This window comes from Electrophorus electricus, chromosome 13, assembly GCF_013358815.1.
Source record: "Electrophorus electricus isolate fEleEle1 chromosome 13, fEleEle1.pri, whole genome shotgun sequence".
Taxonomy (NCBI): Eukaryota; Metazoa; Chordata; class Actinopteri; order Gymnotiformes; family Gymnotidae; genus Electrophorus; species Electrophorus electricus.
In genome coordinates this window covers 14,389,896-14,413,953 of record NC_049547.1, presented here as the reverse complement: position 1 = coordinate 14,413,953, position 24,058 = coordinate 14,389,896, and the positions used below count along the sequence as shown (strand labels likewise).

Below are 24,058 nucleotides of genomic sequence, written 5' to 3'. Positions count from 1 at the left end.
ATAACAAACCATCGACACAATGTCTTCACACATGGCAGATTCTGAGACATTGCTGAATGCATGAGAGAACCCTGTTTAATTGGCTCAGTAGGGAACAAACTCCATTGTGGCACTGGCAATGTGGTCAATGCTGTCAAAGCATCCTTACGATGGTATTACATATGACTGTTTGTGGTTATTACTATTTGCACTCACTACATGAGTAATGCAACTCAATGTGTTCGATGTCCTTAATGCACATCATACTGCTTAACACTAAAATACCCTTTAACGTTTTAGATTTTATAGTGAGTTCAGAAATTTGCTATTGGCTCACATGCCTGCATTACTTCACTCCTCCTTCAGGCTTCTCTGTTAAACATGGTTGTTTCTCATAAATCATTCAGAGGTAAGAAGTATTTAGCCAAGGTCAAAAGGCAGGGTTGCACAGAGGCTAAACAGCTGCAGCAGTAACGTTCATAGATAGTGAGAAATATAGTCCATGAACATACTGTTTACTGTGCTGTTAATTACAGAGTAAAGAGCTTCTTTGACTCATTGCTGAAGCTCATTTCCAATGGCCTTGGGGTGAGAGAGCTGGAAAGGCCCTCTGCCTCCCCCATAGTGCACTAGACCCCAGCAGCAAAATGTTCTTCCCCTCTCTCTCTCTCTTTCTCTCTCTCTCTTGTTTTCAGTGGCCATATCTGGCTGGTCAGAATTGAAACTCAACAAGGACATGAAAATAATGAAGAGTCCAGTTTACAAAATGTACAAGGAAATATCATCAAGTGTATCATCCAGTATCAACCCTATAAAAGTTTTTCTTGTAATGGCAGGGATTCTACTGTGCTTAAGATTTTTGGACCTGAATTTCTCATGGGAAACATTTTGTACTGGCAATTTCCATGTGTCTTACAAACGCCTGCTCAGTGTTTTGCAGTAAGTCATACACTAGCCTTGCTGCTTGAACAAATCTGAAGGAGGGGATGCCTATCAGGCATACCTCACCCACACGCTGAATCAGAAACTGAGCCATGAAGCAGGCACTATACTTTCCTTTCTTTGCTGTTTTTAAAAGAAGTAGAATCTGTTCCCAAGTAATTGCTTGGCAGTTGAATCCATAACACTCTAATAGGTGGCCTTTCAGTACTTCACAATCCAAACAGACTTCAGAATGATCACTACCAACTAATAAATGTTCTTGCAAAAAAACAAAGATATAAATATATATTCCACAGGTTGTTGTGACATAATTGATAGCATGGTGATTAATGCAATTGCCAAGTAAGCCGACAAGTTATGGTACTGGTATGTTATAAATTAATAGTTACAGCAATATCATTGGCTTTTATATAGGCCCTGTAATATGATCTTTCATATATATATGAAACCTGTTGCTTCTGAACAAATCTGTCATGAAAAGCTCTTTTTCCTTGGAATTCTCTGAACAAAGGAATAGAAGCAGTGATGTCTTTACTGCAGACCCTGTCCAACAGTCTGTGTTTCTGGATGTCTCTCTGGTGTTCCATCCATGTGAACGCAGTGATCAATAATATGGAAAATAAAATGATGGGGGTGGTGGTGGTGGGGGAACCTCCCTGTGTCTCTTGTTGAGTGAGTCAGTCATGCTCTGAGGGGAGGCTGAAAGAAGCCACTTGGCGAACTGTTATAGAAGAAAAAACAGAAAGGCAAAGGTGCATTCCCTTCCTGAGTTCCCACAATAAAGGAATTCCTATTGCAGCAACTAAAACACTGTGCATCCAGTTTGAGTAGAAATTGTTTGCTTGTGTTTTAATGCATGTAAGCATGCATTATTACTATTTTTAATATGCAAGCCAATGAACCAACTACACGTAACTGTATTATTTTTGTGGTCTTCATTTCATAGTGAAAGTCTTCACATTGGGTGTACATTATATAACTTACAACTTCAATTCTGTCCTGAGAGACCAAAAAAAAAAAAAAAGACAAAGGCTATTGTCAAGGTTTCGTGGCAGGCCGAAACATTAGGCGAATACTCTAGCACCAAGTTAATCCGCTGTTTATATAAAAGGAAACTGAATACAAATCTGTGTCCTAACCATAAACGTCGCCTGGTAAGTCTATGCTCGCGCACGCACGCCACACAGCTGCGGTCTGATAGGCAGCTCTGAGTTTTGTCAACGACTACTATACCAGGTCTACCTCGTGTATGCCATCTAGAGATTTTTTCGGGTACACTGCCTTTAGTGTACTCCTTCGCGCTTCGGTGCTTGTGGAGCAGGATGCACGTTGCGTGGCATTTGTGGTTCGTTTCTTAGCTTGTTTTGAAATCGAAGATATAGGATATGTGTAGTTCGGAAAAGGATTTCCATCATTAGACACGGATTCTCAGTGAAACTATGAAGCGATCTGAAATCAGTTTGGGAATGAACATTTGAGTGCGGGATATTTGGCAACTCGCATTCGCACCGGAATTTTTCCTGCCTAACCTCGCAGTGAGGTCGCTTTCAATTCAACTTAGTGAGGAAACTAAGCATCGTGTGGTGAGGCTACCGCTCCGTTCTCGGTGCAGGTTGCTCTATCTCGTCTGCGGTAAAGAAGAGGGCAACGATGCAGTTTTGATCCATCTGGAAGTTGTCAATTTGAATGAATGAAATGGATCGTTTTCCATAACGACAGTTATAAAGGGCATTTATGAGCGTGAAGCTGAATGAAACAGAATGGATATGTTTCTAGTTTTCAAGGTAAGAGCAGCGGTTAACGCCGCTTAACTCTTTTCTTACCTGTTCTATTATTATCATTTAACCATAGCCATGTCAAAAGGATTTACGATTTGTGGTGCAAGAAAAAGAAACGACCAATAAGCGCCGCGTTATATCTTGGGAAAGGAAAGTTGTTAGTGCACGGAAAACGAAAAACTGGCAGGTCCGTTTTAATGGACGGAAAAGAGATGCAGATAGTTAAGATAACAATTGCATTCCTTTAGTGTACAGCTGCATTTAGTATTCCAAATCTCAATCTTATTTAATCACTGTATCCTGTTCGTTAGTAGCACGCTTTAAATCGGTGCTATGTCAATCAGATATAATTGGGATTTGGAAGGTTTTATGATATATACTGACGTTTAGAGGTTAAGGGCATTAAATCAGTGCATACAAGGTACGCCACTGCCATAAAAATAGAAATTGTAAATAAAAGTGAAGTTTGTTCCATGTAACGTTATCTGGGATTTGTATGCTACACGTACAAAGGACAGTGGTGACTAGTGCTTCCGAAGTGTTCTAAATCATATAGCTTTCCCATGCTCAATGTTTGTCTGATTCTACTTTGGTAGAATACGCACTGGCAAGAAGAAATGTGTATCTACATGTAGTGCATATTGCAGTTTACTCTTTTAGGGAGTGGTTGTCCACCCCCCCACCACCCCCCCACACCCCCCTCTCTGTGTGTATGTGTGTGATAGAGAGAGAGAGAGAGAGAGAGAGAGAGAGAGAGAGAGAGAGAGAGAGAGAGAGAAATGGTGCGTTAGTTGTTAACATTGTGCATTTATATAACATATTCAGATGAAACCTAGTACTGGAACAAATTGCACTGTGCATTGTTTTATTTGGATGTTTTATTTATTACTTTTTGTCTATGCATATTATGTATTGCAGTCTTGGAAAGCAACTCTGTATGTACAAAAATTTAACTGCACTTAGTTGTTGGATTTTAGAACCATGGACAGCGTCATAATATTTGTTCCCTCCCTGAACAAGAAGGAACAACACAGTCAAATAGCTTATTATGCTTATGATTCCGTGGTATAAATGTTTCGTATTGTTGCTGCCTTTTGACTGCTTGGAGTTACTCAAGTACTGAATCTGGGACTATAAATCATTGTTTACTCATTTATTGATTGTAGAGTACAATGTCTTATTCTAAAAGTTCTATTTTAGTAGTTCCATTTAACTACATAGACTATTTCATTATTGACTACCCATATAACAGTGTTACTGTTTGCTTACACAAAATCTTTCCTGTTATAATTTCACTCAGAACAAAGGTGGAATTATGACATTTCTCATGTAAGATGTAGCCTTGAATACTCTGAACTCTGAACTTGACCTCAGCGTTTGCACACACATGGAACATAATCCTACACAGGACACTGGTTAAGACTGAATGTTAAATTGGTGCTGTTAAATCATGAGATATGAATTAAGCAGAACAGATTGAATAATTGAATAGGAACACTCTTTCTCAACCTATTATATCAAATGGCCCCGTAATTGCCCCCTTGCAGTTAGCTTGTATTAGAGTCATAGCGTTTGAGTCTGACTAGTCCTATGCGTTATTTTTATGAACCCCTTTTTTCTGTGTATCACTTAGTGATTTTGTCTCTTCTGTCTCTTCGTGTGCTGCTCAGTCTAAAAAGCAAATACTATCTTTAGTGAGTGTAATCTCTGTCTCTCAGGTAATTATGCTTAACCTCCCTGCAAAGAAGCTCCAGGACCATGGTAGCTGAACTGAATGTTTTCTCTGGCAAGCATGCTAGGGACCTGCCATCCCACCGACACATGCTATATCAGAGGCCCACCAGGCCAGGAGAACTTGCAGCCTAATCTGAGTGTCTGGCTTTGGTTAGCTGCTTTGGCCTGCAGGGGATTAGGGAAATTTCCCTAATGAACTTAGAGTTAAAGCCTTTTTACCCAGTGGACCCAATTTACACAGGCTACTACATAGCACTCTGGTCTTTACAAGGTTTTCCCATTTGTTCTACCTTACTCTGCTTGCTTGTACCAACTATAAATACAAAGGCTGAAATGCATGGGTGAACGTGATGAATTAATATGACTCCAAAATATGAAATGTATTCTTTACATTCAGAAGATTGCATTCTTGCTGGAGAGGGTGTACTCCATTGTGCAGTCCTGTGTGTTAAAAAACAGTGTACTTACAGCTTCAATTTGTACTGGCTAAAGACCTGCAATGCAAGATCAATTATGCAAAAATCCTTACTGCAAGAGCAAGAAAGGTTTACCTTTAATCAAAATTAGCCTAACAAATTAACATTAGGTTAATATAAGGAGTTAGTTAATTTGGGGAGATTAATGTGCACAGTGCAGAAAGAGAACATGAACAGCTATTCACAATAATGAAAATTACAGTTACACAATTTCCCCAATACCCCAAATGCAGCAAATGAGGTAAGATATGTGGGGTGAAAATGTAGCTTCTTTATCGTTGCACTGCAATTATTAGACTAATGTAGCTAATAAGAGGGGACTGCTTGGCGTCTTTCTAACTTGTCACGGGACGCCCCCCTGCACGAGTCATGTGGTTCACCTTGTTTGTGGCTATGCACACCTGCACGGGGTTTAATGTCGTGTCTATTTAAATCTCCGCTAGTGTGTGTATGGTGTTAGTCATAGTTAGTCTGCTGTTATGTTAAACACATATGTAGTCCTTGTTAAGTGTTATTGTGTAGTGTGTTGTGTTAATTATAGAAGTCGTGTCTTTTGTTAATATTGTGTATGAGTGCCACCAGTGTTGTTTGTGTCTTTTGTTAATAAATGTTTCACCTTATCGAGGGAGTCTGTGTGTCCTGCTCTACGCCCATCGGCACTCGGGCCAGCAGATTCGTTACATAACTGTATGCTGAAATTATTATGCATTCCTTTAGAAAAGAACAAAATTTGAGAAAGATTTGACTGTTTGTAGCTGTTTAATCAATGACTGGTATCACAGTCCCAGGTTAACCGATGAAGGAGACTATGAATGTAATTTACAGAAGGCCATATGAAGGAGTAACATCTGACAGTTGGTTAAGAATCACAGAACATCAGCAGACAATGGGGTGAGACCACAAATGCATTTAGATTCACAGATTGCTGCTGTAAAGGAAATAAAACTAACCTGAATCACTGTGTTCAAAATATCTACATTTTTTTACCATAACACATGATGTGAAACAGCTTCAGTGATCAGAACCAGGATCAGCTGAATATATGGGAACTGCTGCAGAGCTGACCTCCGCATATCTCTGTTCTCTCAGAGATATGTTATGAACCTTTGGTGACTCTCTGCAGGTTTCTCCATTGTCAACAGTATGATAAGTTCAGAGGATATCGCACTGACCATTTATGGCCAGGAGTCACAAATACTTCTGTATTTAACCAACTACCATTTTTTGCATTTACATTTATAAAGAACAATAATACAAAAACAAACCATCAAACACCCAAAAAATAAAAAGAGGAGAAACCCTAGAACTCACCCTCCTATGAACTACTCTAGAGTGGTAAAAGATTATGGATATTTAGTGGTGATAAGACTTTCATTGTACTCTTGGCTTTAAAGGTCAGATGCTGAGGAATATAAACCCAGTGCAGACTACAGAGTCACTATGATAGCAGAAGTAATGCTCTAGTGAACAGCAGAACAGCTGCTCCTAATGTGTGCTACTATTCTTTGTCTATATGTTTGTTTTCAACTCTTTATGCAGATCAAAGCCCATGCGTTTGTGTCTGTACATGTCTCATGTCTTCATGTGTCTGTGTACGTCTGTACCTCTGAGTGTTTGTCTTTATGTGCGTACTAATATTAGTCAAAGCTCAGGTGACTAATTGACTTATTCAGGTCTTAATATTGTGGCTGTTTTAATCTCTTGCCAAAGATTGTAATGAGCTCATGCTGAGGGTGACTGCTCTAGAAACTCTGCTACGTGTGCTGGTCTGAGATCAGACCCGATGTTCTGTTGATGATGGGAATGATGAGGGTGGGGATTGGGAGAGCTGATTCCTGACAAGGGCAGAATGTAACTGGAGCAATGGCACCACAGGGACAGGGAACAGGGAGGAGATGGACTGTGCCTGGCAGACACATACTGAATTAGATGCCCCTCTTGGGACAAGGGAAAATGTTTCTCAGTCACTCCGTGAAATATTAGAGCCTGACCATTAGAACATCATTTCACCTACCCATATAACCACAGTGGCCCAGAGAGATGAAGGCCCTTACACTTGTACTTCAGAATGAAGCATAATTACATATTAAAGCATTTATATTCATGATCTGCTCCTAGCCACTGAAGATTTTGTACAGAACTAGAGAAGCAGACCTTTGGACCTGATGAACATTATGTACAAAACCAGCGAAGCAGACCTCTCACTTTGGGCCTGATGAAGATCATGTGCAGCTTGGTGCTCTATATTTTTTTTGGCACTATCTATTAGCAAATGTTATGGGGGTGTATACTTTGATGTCTAGCCTGCTGTATGCATTATACAAATGTATGGTTTTAAGTTGCCAGTTTCAAGGTATTTTGGTCAATGTTTGCATATAATATGAGTTGATTAATTTTTAAATGCATTCTTTCCTGTGTTTGCTCAGCAAATGCTAGAACTAATTTATCCCATGAGTTCTGAATCCAGTGTCCTACTTTACAGAAAGTATCTGTCCAATCCATTACATTGTCATTTAGAGGTTAAACTGATCTCTGTCATCTCATTAATATTATGACCCTCCAGTGAAATGTACATAATAATAATTTTCTACCTCCTCAATGGATTCTATTGATTCTTGAGTGTACAGGTTTTCCAATATGAAAGTGAGAGCCTGGCTCTTTGCTCAGCCTGTTCGCATAAATGTTTTAACGCACTGCACATTGGCCATTTCCAGGCACATAAAGTGTGCAATAAGCTAACAGTGTTAAACATATTTTATACTTTAGCTTGAAACAGCCAAGCTTCCCATCTGGACTTCGTTTTTCTCTGCAGCAGAAGTCACATGGACATTGAGACTGGCTATTCAGAGACCACACAGAGTTCTTTGTCGCAGTAGTAAGCCCTTTTTTCTCAGTGTGAACAGTGTGGGCTGCTTTCCTACCCTGGCTTCACTAGTTAATTACATCCCGCTGTATGAGGCTCCTTACAAAGTCACAATGGCAGCTGGCCAGCTAGGCTTGCATTCTGCAAACAACCCCCATATTAGTGATTTATGATGTAAGATGGTGTGGTGTGAAATATTTGCTTACCACAGTTGTTTTGCAGTGTTCTCTTAGGTTTAGACCAGCTTGAGAACTTTGTACAAATAGACTGCCTCCTTATCACTCTGCTGCAACATGACCTATTTCAGCCGCGAGGTTATGTTTGATTGCACTTGTTTCCCAACTCCTTTGTCTAGTCCCAAATATTCATGAAATAAATTTACACAGGATTCTGCAGCAGACTTGGATCTACCATTGAACTAGAATGTAAGCGGGGCACTGCTGATGTGATAGTTAAGACATCAGAACCTCTGTGGCCTCTTTGTCTCTTTGCGTGTCTGTGTTGGGGAGCTGGAGGGGGAGGAGCAGACCCTGAGGAAAGTGTTAAAAACAGTCTCGCTCCATGGAGCCAAAAAAGGAAAGCTACTTGTAGAGTACAGAGGCGATAACATTCAGGCTCGACTGGGGATATGGGCTCCGCGAGGAAGCTGTAATTTAGAAGGGATCTCAGGCTTATCAGCTGACGGCCTGGTGTTCAGGGAAGAAAGGCAGAGTGAGAAAAAAAAGGAAAAGAGAAAGAACACCAGGAATGATTCATTTTGCAAGGGAAAGTCGACTAAAAAATGTACTCACTCACCCAGCTCCGAAAGGGAAGCCTATTTAGATATTCATGGGTTAACATCGAAGGTGGTCGAGGCTGTTGAATGGAGAAAGTGAAAGGTCAGGAGTGTGAGTGTGTGTGTATGTGTGTGTGTGTGTGTGTGTGTGTGTGTGTGTGTGTGTGTGTGTGTGTGTGTGTGTATGTGTTCTCTTGGGGAGTAGTAGGATGTCTTTACCCTTAGTAGCACACATGGAACCATCAACATGTATTTTTTCTGTTAGAAGCCTCTGGGTATTTATTGCTCTGATAAACACAGAGGTAAGATGTTGCATACTGTGTGTCACATTTTTGCAAAGCAAACAGGCTCTTGGGACTACAGAGGCTGCTATGCTCCCATAGGTTTGCACAGTGCTGAGTGTCATGAGTACAGCTGCCATTGATGTAGACAGAAGCAGTGTTATCTTTAGCATGAGGTAATAAAGAGATGATAAAGCATGCAAATCCCTTGAAGAATGACACATGATGAATGCAAGCCTCTTCACAGTTGTGAATTATCTTTACAGTAGTGAATCATGTTTGCAAAAGTGAATCATATTTACAGTTGTGGCAGAAGGTTAGGGTGTGTTGGTTGGGCTCAGTGTGCTAATGTGCATATTCTGTCTGAAGTTGAACAGACAGAATACATGTCTGGTCTTCTAAACCTAAAGACAGGCACCCTACAGCAAAGATCTGTGCCGATATTATGGGTTCTTAGTCTTCCTGTGAGGACGTGTCCTCTGAAGACTGAGAGCACTGGTAATTTCCTACCCATCAGTAACATGGAGCACTGCTCCACTAGGGATGAAGATGGAGAGGAAGAGGATGAAAAGAACACAAGTATCAAGACTCAAAGAAGTTTTTTTAGCTTGAATAGCTTCTTGGTGTCAGTGTGTATGGTGCAACGCAGGGAAGAAACGGGATCTATTAGTATAATGTACTAGGGCTTCCTGCAAAGCAGGCAGGACTGCTATTGGTCACAGTCTGAAATGATAAATCACAGTCAGTTGGAGGCTGTGCAGTGACATGCTGACTGCAAAATTTACTACTTTGCGTGTTACTGTTTCGTACATTCAGTTATAACAGGCCACACACCAGAAAGCACACTGACACAAAATGCTACTGAACTTTTGTATTTGATGCACTTTTATAAATAGCTGTCCTATGACATATACAATTAAAACGTTGCTTTCTAAATCACACAGTAGATAAACTTCACAGTATAGAATTACATCAGCCAGTCAGTAGGCCATACAAATTAAAATTTGACTACTGGTCTGTTGAGGAGTTCCAAATGAAGCCTCTATCAATGTTCAAGTAAAGTAAAGTATTTAGATATTGTTTATTTCCCCAGAGGTTGTAGAAATAAGGTTTTAGGGCTACTTATGTTATCTTGATGGTGAAACTGCAGGCAAACACCAGTGTAACTATACAGTTAATGCGCCTGTGTAGGGAAATGACCATGTTCTCTTCAGTAGTTCTCTGCTGTTTACCATGAAAGTGGCTTATTACTTTATAGTCTGAAAGTGTTACTATTGACCTGGGAGAGCAACTATAGACAGCACTGTATTTATGTATTTATCAGCAGTGGTAGTAAATTAGAGAATTTGGCTAATTGCTTGTCAAAGAACAAGAGGGAGTTAATTAAATAGCCAAAGAATGTATTTAAAACACACACACACACACACACACACACACACACACACACAATTTTTGATGTTTGTTTTCTGTATTTGTTTGTGTCACATTTCTTGTTTTATAAATACTCTCCCCCCAACTATGCAGATATCTTCCCTTTCTGCTTCCATATAGTACTGATACCCTCTGAAATGTGAAGTTTTATGTAAATTACATCAACATCTACATATACATGCTGTAGACACGTGATATGCACATCTATAGCCTGTCTCTCTGTCTCATTCTGTCTCTTGGTCTCATTCTTTCTCTTTCTGTTCCTTTCTTGCAGACATATATGCTTACACACAGGTAAGCATGTACAGTGGCAGCCTGCTGCTTTCTGGCATGTCTCATTTTAACATGTTCTCCCTGCGAGCTCCACAGTCATCCATGTGAGTGTCAGTGTCTGTCGTGTGACAGCAATTACAAACAAGCTTCCATGCACCAATTCCACACCAATGGCTGGTGATGTCTGACGTTCCATCAGAAACTGCCATGCTATGCATGTCTCATTAGTGCAGTCAGAAAAGAATGTTCCACACTGGGTTTTTAAACAAAAGAAAGATGCCAAAAACAATGATTGAAATAGTTTTTAAACAAGACTTACCATACTGACCAGTACTTTTGTCAACTCAGTCTCTGTAGGGATTGTCTTAACTATTTTTGACACACAAATGCTATTGTATGTCAGCTCGCTTTTTGATGTCATTGCTGCTATGAAACACTAAAGTCCTCTACTGCCTGCCTCCAATTCACAGCCTCTCTGCTGGGTGTTTGCTGGCATGTTTGAGCGGATTATTTGTCCCTGTGTGGCATCTTATTTTATGACATTCCCACCACTGGGGGTGCGAATGAAAGAGATGTGTGGCCCCCTTTGATCACCCATGACATTCAGAAAAGGACTTTTGCATATTCAGGGACATTCTGCAGCTGCCGTCATTGGTTCTGAAACGGCTGGACTGATGATTTCAAAGGGAAAGATGATATGGAACAGTCGTTATCACGGGCCTGCCCATGCAGTGAGTCTGCTTATCATGTGCAACGTCTGTGGCCTTATATCTCTGACGTCTCTCGTGAAGGGAGCACTGGTTCTGCACCAGAGTGGCTTTTTGCCTGGCCCAACACCACAACCCTGCGGCGCGAGCAATTAGACCCACATGCAGCTCTCCACACCGCCTCTCTGCGGTGCGCCTGGTCCCTGGCTCTCCAACCCCTCCAGAACAGCTTTGCTGGTAGGGATAGCAACAGTGACGCTCACTCAAGGGGCACGATGTTGTGTGGCTCCTTTATTCTGCTCTTAAGCAAACTGGGTCTGTTTGCTGTGAGAAGGCGTTATTTTTCACAGCAATAAATGGTGAAACAGTGCAAACATGGCTAAACAAGTAGTACATGTACCCTCCTATGCATGCATGCCCTCTTTCTCTGCATGTGTTTTTCTTTCGCAGCCCACACTATCTATCTATCTATCTATCTATCTATCTATCTATCTATCTATCTATCTATCTATCTATCTATCTATCTATCTATCTATCTATCTATCTATCTATCTATCTATCTATCTATCTATCTATCTATCGGAAGCTGCATGTGGGTAGAGAAGTTGCATGTTTGCCAGATATGACTTCCCCACACATATGCCTAATAGTTAGTGACTTCTTCCTTGGAGCCTGGAGTTTTATTTACTATTTAAACATCTAGAGTGCAAAACCACAATCAGTACACAGTGACAGCTTGAGCAATGAGTGCTCCATAACTTAGTAGTAAAATTTGGTCACAGGGACATAATTAAGAGTTTCCTGCAATAAAGGTGAGCATTTGTCTTGCTTTGAAGAATTACTTATTCCAACATTTATGGACCAGTGCAAAGACTTCTGGTGGAACCTAGCTAGGTTGTATTGTATAGGTATTATGGCAGAGTATCTTCAAAGACATGTCAAAGATTTGGTTAGTGGAGAACCGATAGATCCAAAAGCAAAGTGACATGAAATTAATCTCTGCAAGATGGTGTTTATGAAAGCCGTCTAAGCCAGTGCCATTCACTCACAGCCAAGGCAGCGTGGGTCCTTTTCACTGAGGCATTTCTGTTTGCAATGGGTACAGGAATGTGGCATTAGTTTAAGTTAACAGAAACACACCCAGTCTACAGGGCTCCCCAAAGCTCCTTCTCTTACCTGAGATGTCGAGTTTGAAACATTGCTCAAAGCCTCTATTTTTCAAAGAGTCCCTTAATCCACATCCATGCCCCTACATGAAATAGTTCAACTGAGCAGGCTGTTGCAAAACAAAGTATCCAAGGACTGTACTGTTACATCTAAAACAGCATGATTTGCTTACTTAGCTCTTCAGAGTAAACTAAGACCATTCAGATTTGTTTGTTAACTCATTAACATACCTGAAGAAGCATATTCTTAGTTAGTTAGTTTGTTTCTTTCTTTCTTGTGCTAAGTGTTGAGATAGGCAGTCAACCTTCATTTATTTAGAAGTACCAGTTTTTACTATGTTGTGCAATTCTCATTAAATTAGCAATGTGCCTGCTAGTTTTCCTAACCCTGCTATCATTCACATTGTGACATATAAGATTATGGTTGATAAAATAAATGGAGTGTACAGTGCCAACCTAATAATATTTGCATAGGCATTCGTTTACGGGTGGACAATGAGCGATTAATTACATTACCTTCTCGAAATGACGCCTACCATAACAGTGCTCCATCTTGTCTGCTCCTGTAATTCCATCACTCGCTCATTGATTTTGGTGAGGGACATCGTCCACCTGGGTGCGTAAGTTGCGCATGCATCAGTTAATCGACAGTGCTCTGGGCTGGCTGATGGTGACAGCCAAAGGGTTTATGCGTTAAACTTTGCCCCCGTGCTATGCATGCGTCAACAGATCGCAGGACGTCGCCGGCGACTGGGATCTGGCATCTATCTTTTTCAGCACCGTTGCTGCCTGCTGATATAACGGCTATAAATAATGCAGCGGCGTGTGGCCTTCGGGATGCATGGTGACTGCTCAGTGCCTTGCCCGTCAATGAGGCCTAAGGCTTCCGGCATGCTCGTATCTTAGAAAACTCAGGTGCCCACACTGTTTCAGCGCCACTCTTTGGGCGTGTAGCTTCCAAGTCAAGCTACTTGCGGGGGTGGTTTAATTACTGAGTCTGCTCTTCCATTGCGCTCATAGCACAGCAGCGGCAGTTATTATTATGTACCTTGCAAAGGCATATCATTTGATTTAGTATGGAGTAATTTGTAATTGATACATAGAGTCACACAGAGCGCTGTTTCAGTGGGTTTTGTAGGCAGAGGAGATATTTTGTCTCCCAAGATGTTTGTTATAAGAATTACCAAGATGCTTTAGTTTTATCATTATTACTGTCATTTGACACATATTATTACATATATTCAGAATTATTATGCAAAACAATGTGATTGCAGCCATAAAAGTTGCTTGCTCTTTTTTTGTTGGAAAGTATGTTAAATCCTCAGATTTTCCTACAGTGAAATGCAAACCATGGGGCCTAATTTGCATTTGTTTTTGCTGTTTTGGAAATAATTTTGAGTCTCCAGTTAATTGAGAGCATTTAAAAGCTTCCCTATTGTAAGCACATGCATAATTGAGGTTAAATAAATTATAGATTAATGAAGCCCATGTGGAGGGAGGATACTGTGTTTGCGCTCGAGCACAGGATTCATTCAGCTGGCTCGCTGCAGTTGTATGGCTCAGGATGATTGGAGCATGACGAGAGGATTGGGCCCTAAAATAGTGTTATTCTTATTCACAGTTAATGGAATCCATCTGTGCCCCGCTTCCAGTGCCCGCCTGCCCTGTATCATCTCTGTCTGATCTCTACCTGAAGTGAGAAGACAGCGCTTTTCAAGATCACTCATCACTGGAATGTATTCAAATTCGTTTCATGATTTCTACCCACTTCCTCCCAACACCTCCCAGATGCTATACCTTGCCCGTGGTTGTAAGATTCCCATCACAATGTTGTCATGGAGGCTTAGTGTGCGTCCATGGCTCCAGCCTGGTGGAAGCTTGCTGCGTGACCCAGCAGATAGCCATGCTGCATCAGGCCAGGTTGAGTGGGTCTTCTTGCCTTGATTCCTGTCTGGTGGGAGCACAGCTGTTGGGGGGGACTCAGGGCAGCCCCGTGACGAGGACCCGTACGCTGCCCTGTTCATGGGCAGCTGGAGGCTGAAGCTGGGTTTACAGCAGGAGCCTTATCTGTACTGCTGGAGCTCAGCTAGCTACTTCACATGAACTCCATTGTCTGTGTTTCAAGTAGAACAGTTCAGATGGAAGTTGTAAATAAACATATTAGGCAGTAGAGTGTCTGGATTTCTTGCTCAGAGCTTGTTGTGACATTTATAAGCAGCCTGACAAAAAGACAGCTGGCATAAAATTTTATTAATAATAATATGGTTTTAAATAAACAGGGGCTTTTGCTTTTGCTCCAGGTAATGAATGCAGCCTTAGTGTTAGTAACAATTGGGGATTTAACTCAGCTGTGAAATGGGAAGAGAGGTTCCAGGCCTTCATCCACTCTGCAGCACCAACACTCTCTGTGGGTGAAGGTTGAAGTGATGTGTTCCTGCAAAAAACTCAAGGCCATCTCCTTCAGCATGGCGGGCATGCGATGTATGTTTTAAGCAGGTCAGGTGGATGTGCAGCTTTTCTGCGCTCCATCAGCTGCCGTTCATCCATCCCCACCCATTTCATGCCACACTTCACCTCTACATTGTGTGGATGCTTTGAGAAACAGTGGTGCGCAGGTATAATAGCAGCTGGTACCTAGTATGGGTATGTTGCAGACTTACAGAGCAGGCCCATGGTGAAAATTGCAAGCCCTAGAAATCCTGTTGTCACACCCCTAAATGCTTTGCAGCGCATCAGGAAATATCACATCGAAAGTGGCAATGATAAGGCCTGTAGTCGGAGCGAGTGGCTTTGCTGCCAACTACTACTGTTGAATGGGATAATTTAATGAAACATTATGAGAGCTCTTCACACTTCTTAAACAGATTGCCTCTGCTACTGCGCGTGCCGTAGTTCTATTTGGCACAGCCTGGGAAATGTGGGGCCAATGAAATAGGGGGAAAAAGCACTCCCATAGTGGGTAGGCGGATGTTTAGTGAGAACGAAAGCATGGAAGACTGTCTTGAGTGGGAGGAGGGGTTTAGCTAAGCACTGGGATCTAGAGGCTGGATTAGAGGTTTTCTGCCATGCAGGCTGCTGGAGCCAGTGTCTGGCTAATGACTTAGTGTTAGCGTTTAGCATTTCTGCATTAGAGCCCTCCACAGATGAGTGCATGTGAAGAGCCTCGGTAGGTTGGCATGAAGATGTGAAGGATGTGACATGTTATAGAGTTGTCAGCCTTGCCGGGCTGGCTGGATGCGAAGCCAAACTCTGATGGGAACTCTATCGCAGAAGGAAACCTCTCTGTGTGGTGGTCAGTGGAGCAAAGCTCAGAATCAGATTAATTAGAGCCAGACAGGCGACTTCTGGCTCACATGCAGGGGTGGCAGAGGCCTCTTATACAGCTACACAACTGTTCCTATTCCACTTTCCTCCCTTTCTCTCTCTCTTACACACACACACACACACACACACACACACACACTTAAGCAAACACAGGCATTACTGTGCTGTCATTCTGTCATTCGTATCTCATTTGCTAGGTTGTTACATATGTATTATGGCCTAATGCCCCTCTGGCCTTTACAGTGGCTGAATGTGGGCAGGTGCTTCTGTTAGAGACTGGGCTGATTTACAGGAACAGGTGGGTGGACCATCAGGGAACAGCAGATTTAGCTTCTTTAATTAAAAATTAAACTGCTTACAACCACAAGCTTCCATACTTGTTTGCCTATTCTTAGCAGAGATACACTTAGTGTACATTTTTTTTCCCTGCAGTTTATTGGACTTCTACAGCTTTACGTTTGCCTTGTGACACTGGACATGGATATGGGGAGACATATCTTCCTTGTTGGCTTATTTGTCTTTTGCATTATTATAGTGAGAGAGGCTGAGCTGCTCATAATAATTGTTGATCATTTATAGTGCACACTTGGACACTTTCAATTAGGTTTGAAAGTACCCTAAAGGTACAGTTGCACAGTGAGCTGGTTGTATTGATGCATGTTAGGATCTGTATGCCATTAGTGTAATAGAAATGTCTGTTCTGTAGGGGGTGAATCAGCTGAGAGGAGGGAAGTAGTGTATGGAAATGTAATACAGCATGCCGACACTGGTGTATGAGCCATGTGGTAGTCAGTTTGCTCTTTAGAAGCATGTGCAGTCAGATAATTCTCTGTTAGTAAACAGATTGTGTATTTGTGTATTGTGTTTTTCTATAATTGTAGGGTTGTGAGTGTAAGTATTTTAGATATGCTGCACTGGTACATTGAATCCATTGCGCAAAGAGAATAGAAGTCTTTAAATGGCGATATCCTAAAATAGTGTTTAATTTTTCTTTTTTTTTTAATCATTGCACATTGTTTCAGTATCATGAGCTTTATGTCAGTTATAGTATGAGCAGCACATACGAGCACAACCGATGACAACAGAAGACCGGCTGACTTGGATCTACAGCTGCATTCTGAATCGTGAGTGAGGATCTGTTTCCTCCGCTTGCTCGCCACATGACCTCAGCCTGCGGTAGGCTGCTTTGGCTTCTCGCAATGCGACTTGGTGGTGGTGAAGATACCACAACTCTGACAATGTGTCATCCCTGGTGAATGGCTCCTGCAGCACCCTGTCATCTCAGCTCGAAGGCAACCTCAGGGTTATTTAGTAATCTGATGAAAATGTCATATTGGATGGCAAGGTTAAAAGAGAAGAGGCAAATGTGGCAACATTCAGAAGGACTTTCTGACAGGACGGTGAAGGAAATACTCAATTAGTTGAGCAAAACGGCTTCCAGTCAAAGAAAAGTGCCATTTTGAAAGGAGGTGACTGGATTGTAGAATATTTTTTTATATTGTTTTCAATGTTTTTTGTACCAGTGTTTTCAGTACAGATAACACTAAGTGAACATTTGGCCGAAACCATGCACTGAAGCAGTAAAGGCTATGATACAAGACATAAGAATAAGTTATTATAATAAAAATTCTAAAATTCTTTATTACAGTGTAGGCTGTGTACATGTTTCTAACAATAAATATTTGTGTATTTCAAATTTAGATTATGGCATTCTCTTAGAACGCATAACATACAAGGTTTTGAGCAGGTGCTTAGGACCATGCCTTCGATTCCCCACTGATTTGGTTTTGGTTGTGCTGAACGTCTGATGAGAAGCTCTCGAATCCTCCAGATCTGTGTTCAGGCAAAACAACAGCTGCTGGGAGAGGGGTGACAAATATTTTGTCTTGCAAGCAGCAAATAAGATAAAAAGTGGAATCTTGTGAGGTGGAGCTAAAATATAGGGCCATAGCTTTAAATTAACCTGGCCAAGCAGGGTGTAATAAGGGTACATGAGAGGCATGTCTGCACTGGGCAAAATCCTTCCTGAGAGAGCTCTGGCTGCTTCTGGAGTTATCTCACTGGCTGGTGAGTAGGAGTTGGGCGATCATAAAGGCAGCTCATCCCGACTGCCTGCCAGACAAGTGGAAGGTGTGCAGGCCAGCAAGGCGGAAGGGAGCTGGATTCGTCTCTCTGTCTCCTCCTGCCAAGTACGCTTTCCAGGCACCCTGTGCTAAATGGTCAAAATCACAATCTGGCATCTGCTGTTGATATGGTATGACTGGGAGATTTTGCTCACAGCAGTGCAGCTGGAAAAGGATGTGTCAACTATGACATAGATATACAGTAAATAAATTATGCTTAGTGTTAGTTTACGTATTCATGCTGCCATGTATCAATTTCAACTCTATAGTCTGTGCACTCACTTGACATCCCTGTCCCACTGCCAGGGGAGACCTTACTAAATCGGACTACAGAAGGTTTTCATCACAAACCCGTTTCATCTTGACTGTGAGGTAAAAGCAGGAGAATCAGAGCAACTCAGTGGTTCATTAGGGCTTTTGCAGGAATCATTTTCAATTTTGATATGTGTACATCAACAACATGATTCAAATGAAGCTCAGGGTATGTATGCAACATCAGCAAGCACAGTGTTTTAAACACACCTCCTAATATAAACAGTATCAAGAAATATCTGTAAATGATAATGAGCAGGAAGAACCAGGGAGGAGGCACATCTGGTGTGGACCAATCAGAATTAGAGGAACCAGTGTGAAGACTGTTGACTCTCTGACATTAGGCATCTAAAAAATCCCATGGATTGGAAAAAAACCCCCTTCATTATGCATCAATTCTCTCCTTGTGTCTCTCCTGATATGAAACACAAATCACATTAAATGCGAGATTGCTCCAGCGCTTGACTTGTGCTCTGAATGTTACATTAGAGATTCAGTTGTATGAAAGAAAACATCTGGTTCCATTGTGTGAATTTCTCTTTCTTTTTTTAAATCAATTATTAATGTCTCCAATTGCATCCAATATCAGCTTTCTGGCTTGGATTTCACAATTCATATTGTACACACAGTGTGAGATAAGAAAGAGCACTTTCATTTCGGACTCCCCAGATGCACCATGCTCACCTCCACAGGCTCTTGATCCCTGTTTCCACAAATACATCTTCTCAAGGGTTTACACCAGCAGACATATGGATGTCTTGAGCTATGTGTCAGTAATAGAGGCCCAGATGTCAGCCATAAGGCTGAGCAACATGCATCGCCTTAAAGCCTCTGTTCACCTGAACCTGTGTACAGCAGAATACACATAGCTGACAACTGACAATGCATGGAGTGGCAGCTTGGAGAGATATGGACCTGTGTGGTTTGGAGATTTGCAGCAAAAAAATAAGTGCACATCCTGCTTGGGCTTCAATCGAGTGCATGAGCTTTGCTATTGCACTTCCTGTTAGCAGCTTGTGGGTGACTGAGTGGGCGGAGCCAGTGAGCACTGGCCTCTTTTCTCTCTGTGGTGGGACAGTGTGGTCCTCCATCCTGCAGGAAGCCCGTATGGTGGTGTCCAGAGCCAGGTCAGCCAAGCCATGCATACACCTTCCGTGATCTGTCTAATGGAGCATTCTGCTTCCTGTTAGCAAGCGTACTCACAGATCATAACAAATGAGGTAAAAATGAAGAAAGCAGTTGGTGGTAAAATAGGCACCCAGGTCTACTGATTAGCTAAAATTGAGCTGAGCTGAATGCTTTATGCTGACTAGTTTAGTTAAATGAAATATCAGAGCTTCTCTAGAGGCACTTAATCCTTATGACAACTGCATAAAAGCTCATATGCTGTCACAATTGAATGAATAAATGAATGAGTAAATAAATAAATGCAACCTCTATTGATTCTTATAATTTATGTCAGTCTTTCTTCATAACTGCTTTTGAAAGATTTTTTCTAAAAAGCCATGATGTTTTTCATTATAGAAAATAAAACAGTTTTACTCCCTTAGATTGTTTTCAGTGGATTTGACTGATGGCTTATTGAAGTTATTGGACATCTAAGTGTGACATTGGCGGGGTATGAGCGAGACGTCAGGGCGGGAATGGAATGTCTTTATTCTCCATTTGCAACACAAATAATAAAACACTGTGGCAAGCAGAAATAAAAGGATAAAAGGCAATAGCACTGCCAGTAGCTCTCGAAGTGTAGAGACACAGCAGAATAACAGTAACTCCTTAGCACACAGGAACAAGGAGCACCGGAGCACTGGACGAGTGTTCCTGTGGGCTTAAACAGAGGGAGGAACAAAGGAGACAAAACAAGGCACAGGTTCAAGCAGTCAATGAGCAGGTGTTTGGGAGCGGAGCAGGTGTGATGTGATGTGTGTGCACATGGGTTTGTGTGTGTCAGTGGGTATGTACCTTGAGCACTGTGATGCTAAGATAAGTTGTATAAAATATCATTTCCAGAGGAAAAGGAAAAAGAACTGGTCTTATCTGGCACGTGCTAGTCTTCCCTGGTTTTGAGGCATGAGGCATGTTGAGAGGGAGGTGTCAAGGGTCCCAGGTAAAAACAGAGATATGGTTTTGGGAAGAATCAGCATTTCTTGTTCATGTACCCTCTTTCACTTCTCAACTCTTCTCATGTCAGAGACAGAGATTGCAGATCTGAAGTAAGTAGTTGTTACCATGTAGATCATTCAAATCACCAGATCACTCGGGACAAATGAAAAATTATTGTCCTTTTTATTATGATTTTTGTAGGTTTGTGATAACAATAAAAATAATATTTATATGGCTTTCCTTATAGCCTCAGACATTTTTTGAGACTTAATATAAATAAATCATTTAGCAGTATATATAATATCACTGAAACAAGCTGTTTCATCGCCCTTAATAATGACTGTAATTAAAATTCTTTTTGGCCTCAAATGTGATTCTAAACTTAGCAGCAGCTGTAGACCCACTTGTCTATATCTTAATGGGTCAAATCATAATAAACTGAAGAGAAGCATAATTACATCTGTAAAGTGACTGTGTTGACCCCTTTCTTTTTGAAACATAAAAATATGTTGAAGTGATATGTGAGAGTTCATTTAGCAATTTTTTCACACTGTTGGAAATCCTCTATAAAGATGTAGAAATCAGGGAATAGCTTTGGTATAAAATTGCCTTCATGTATTACTGTGGCTATTTGCTAACTTGTAGGGTAATCATTGTTGTGGCAGCCCGCTTAACCTCCCCATTAACCGTCATCATTTGAAGCGAAGCGTGGAAGATTCTGGATGAGGTCCTGTAAAGGTGGAACCTAAGGCTTAGTTTAGTTTTTCATAGCAGTTTATAACATTTAAGTTTATAACAGTTCATTCATAAGCTCATTCATAAGGACTACAAATATTTATATATTTTTTCTTCACTACTGTATATACTCATGTATATCCTCATTATCTTAAGGTGACATGCTCTATATTAGTTTGCATTAGTGAACCCATCAGTACCAAAGGATAATCTGTCAGGACTACTGGATAATTACCTTCCTGCATAATGTACATTGAATTAGTAAGACAGTGTCTTTTATGGGAAACTAATTATCCAGTGGTCCTGATACATTATCCTATAATACTGATGAGTACACCTAACATAGGCCATGCTGTCATATTATGAGCAATGACAAACCATCCATCTGTCTACATATTAATACACTTTACTGTATAGTCCCATGTTTAAACGAATATTATGTCATTATGAGTGAGTTAAATGATGAGTCAGCTGATTTCATGTGTTTATGTGCTTAAGTAAAGCACAGGGCTCCTGCTTGAAGAAGCACTTTTGGGAGATTTGAGGCTGGATTTACTTACTGGATTACTGCATGAACAGCTATGATTCTAATGCAGTTCTTTTCACACATTGTGAAAATTGCATGAGTTTGTGCTTAAGTAGGCTGAATAAGCAGTATGAATCAAAGGCTACAAGGAAAACCACTCAGTACAGTGTTAAAGGGCATCTTGCTCTTCCTTTTACACATTACTTCATCTTCTTTCACACACCTGTGATTTTTACCAGAAATATTACCAGAGGACTTTGAATTGATATGAATTCAGAAGGAATTTAAGGAATAAATTACGGCTGCCCAATGTACTGTATGCCAAAGTCCATGTTTACCTCTCACAAACCCCATGCAGATTATAGTTAGCTTCCTTTCTGTCTTCCCAGGCAAAGAAACAACAGGGGTTGTTCAGCAACAAGAGAGAATGACATTTCTGTAGGATTGTACAGGGAAGAATGATGTGCTGGATATGTGGAAACCTAGGAGACAATGATACCAGAAACCTAATCATATATATCTTCAGATGGCTAATAACATTAACTCCCGGAGGGTAGGATAGTGGCAGAAAAATGACTTTCTTCAGCAACTAATGTGGAAGAGTGTTATACAATAAGTGAGTGCATGAAACACTGGGTTCATAAACTCACTGCTAGAGGATGTGTTTTCAGAACAGTTGGACCACTATTCTGGTCTTTCAGAATCTTGTTAAACAGTTTCAGATTCTCCCTGACTTGCTTTAAAGGAATATGTCTGAAAATGTGCATCCGAAGTGCAACTCTGGGACTGGTTTGAGGTTTGAGCTTTCAAAAAGTAACATGGTTTGAAGCCTTTCTCTCTTTATATTAGTGACATGATTTACTGCAGCTCCATAAACACCTGTCTAAAAGCAGTTGAATGTCTTTCCGCTGTCTTGCAGGTGAAAGAGTGACCCAATGAAGTGGAATACTATCTTGTCAGTGTGCTGAAAGAGAAGTCACCTTGCTCCACTCCTTGAAAACCAGAGAGAGGGAGAGAAAAAGAGAGATAGAGTGATCGAGAGAGAGAGAGAGAGAGAGAGAGAGAGAAAGCTATAGCGAGAGAGAGATCAAGAGAGAGAAAGGGAGAGAGAGAGACATCTCTGATTGTTTGTTGCCAGCAGGGAGACAGGAAGGTCAGTAAACAAACCAAACCGCATTTTTTCCACGGCTATGTGTCACTCCGCCTGTGGTTCAGCTCCGGTGACCACACCTCAGTGCGCCTGCGTTACTGCATGATTTATCGACAGAGGGGCTGCTGTCAAGTTCGATATTGCCTCGTGGAGTGCTAGTCAAAAATGAGCCAAATATATCTCTGAATTTGGGTGTAAGGCACTGTGGGGGCTTTGCATAGCAGTGCTGAAACTGTTGATTTACTTACCGCATAGTATATTTCTTTTTTGTCAGGGATTATATTTCCTCTCGGGTAGATACTGAGGAGCAAGAGTCTTTCGGCCTCTTCTGTCCTTGGAGCCTATGCTAAACACTGGAACTAAATGTTCCTCTAGCCAGCTGGAAGCTGCTGTCACATATGCTTCAACAATAGTTTGTTTGGAGCATTTATAGCTGTGTACTTGCAGCAGGCTCTGCGGTCATGGTTTTGGTAATGTTACATCTGTATACAGCGGGATGTGGTGGGCTTTTAATTGTTTACCCACAGATCGCTGCCTCATGGAGAAAGTAGGTTAATTGTGGAGGATGGGAAAGTCATTTAGTGACCTTGATAAGATGTGGACAACTATAGTTACTGCAAAGTTTCTGTGTTTTCAGGTTTGCCAGTAAATGTGCCTGAAATGAAGTGGGTAGCATTCATGATTTTAAGGGGGAATATTTGCAGTACTTAAAAATGTTAAAGTGATGCATGATGACACATTTCCAATTTAATTGTGCTGTGCTTGACATTAAACAATGCACGACAAATCCTTTTCTAATGCTATCCCTAATCATGTGTGTCAGAACCAAGCAGCACTTGTTAAAAGTCCTTAACTAACATTACATCATTAACAAATCATAACCCTCAGCATTATTAAGCAATAAGTAATAAATGATCACCTTCATTATTATGTCACTATCTCGCATGAATCTGCTCTGATATCACCATCTTATGGTTTATTAACACAGATGTTCCTGGTTTGTTAATATTACAAAGGCCATATATAATGTAAGTTAAGGGATCCTTACTGTAAAGCCCTTCCATGCCTTACCTAGGTCGTCATCATGCTTTCGATATCAGTAACCAAGCTGACTTCAGAATCACATGAATGCTCCTTGAGGTATTATTCTCAGCTCATGCAGTCTGGTGCCTAGCCTGTTTAGCTGCCGACACACCGGTAGATGGGCAAGAGCACATGTGGTCTGCTGGCAGGCACTGCACAACTGTGCAAGAGTGTCAGGCTGTCCACCACCTGACACGCGGCATAGTGCCTTCTACTGTCCACCACCTGACACGTGGCATAGTGCCTTCTACTCTGCCACCTGACACGTGGCATAGTGCCTTCCATTATGCCACCTGG

The 24,058-nt window shown here is 41.3% G+C and overlaps 1 protein-coding gene across 2 annotated transcripts in view; it reads left to right on the top strand.

Annotated features, from left to right (window-relative positions):
• The first annotated feature begins 2,208 nt into the window (after nt 1–2,208).
• Nucleotides 2,209–24,058, top strand: part of LOC113591837 (leucine-rich repeat and fibronectin type-III domain-containing protein 2) — a 74,011-nt gene continuing 52,161 nt past the window's right edge. Inside the window, exon 1 of one of the 2 annotated variants that reach the window (XM_035533117.1) lies at nt 2,209–2,705. The gene's annotated coding sequence lies outside the window, so the exon portion shown is untranslated. Of the gene's footprint in view, nt 2,706–10,572; nt 10,637–24,058 lie in introns of those variants that run through there. The other variant, XM_035533119.1, reaches the window with a different exon arrangement.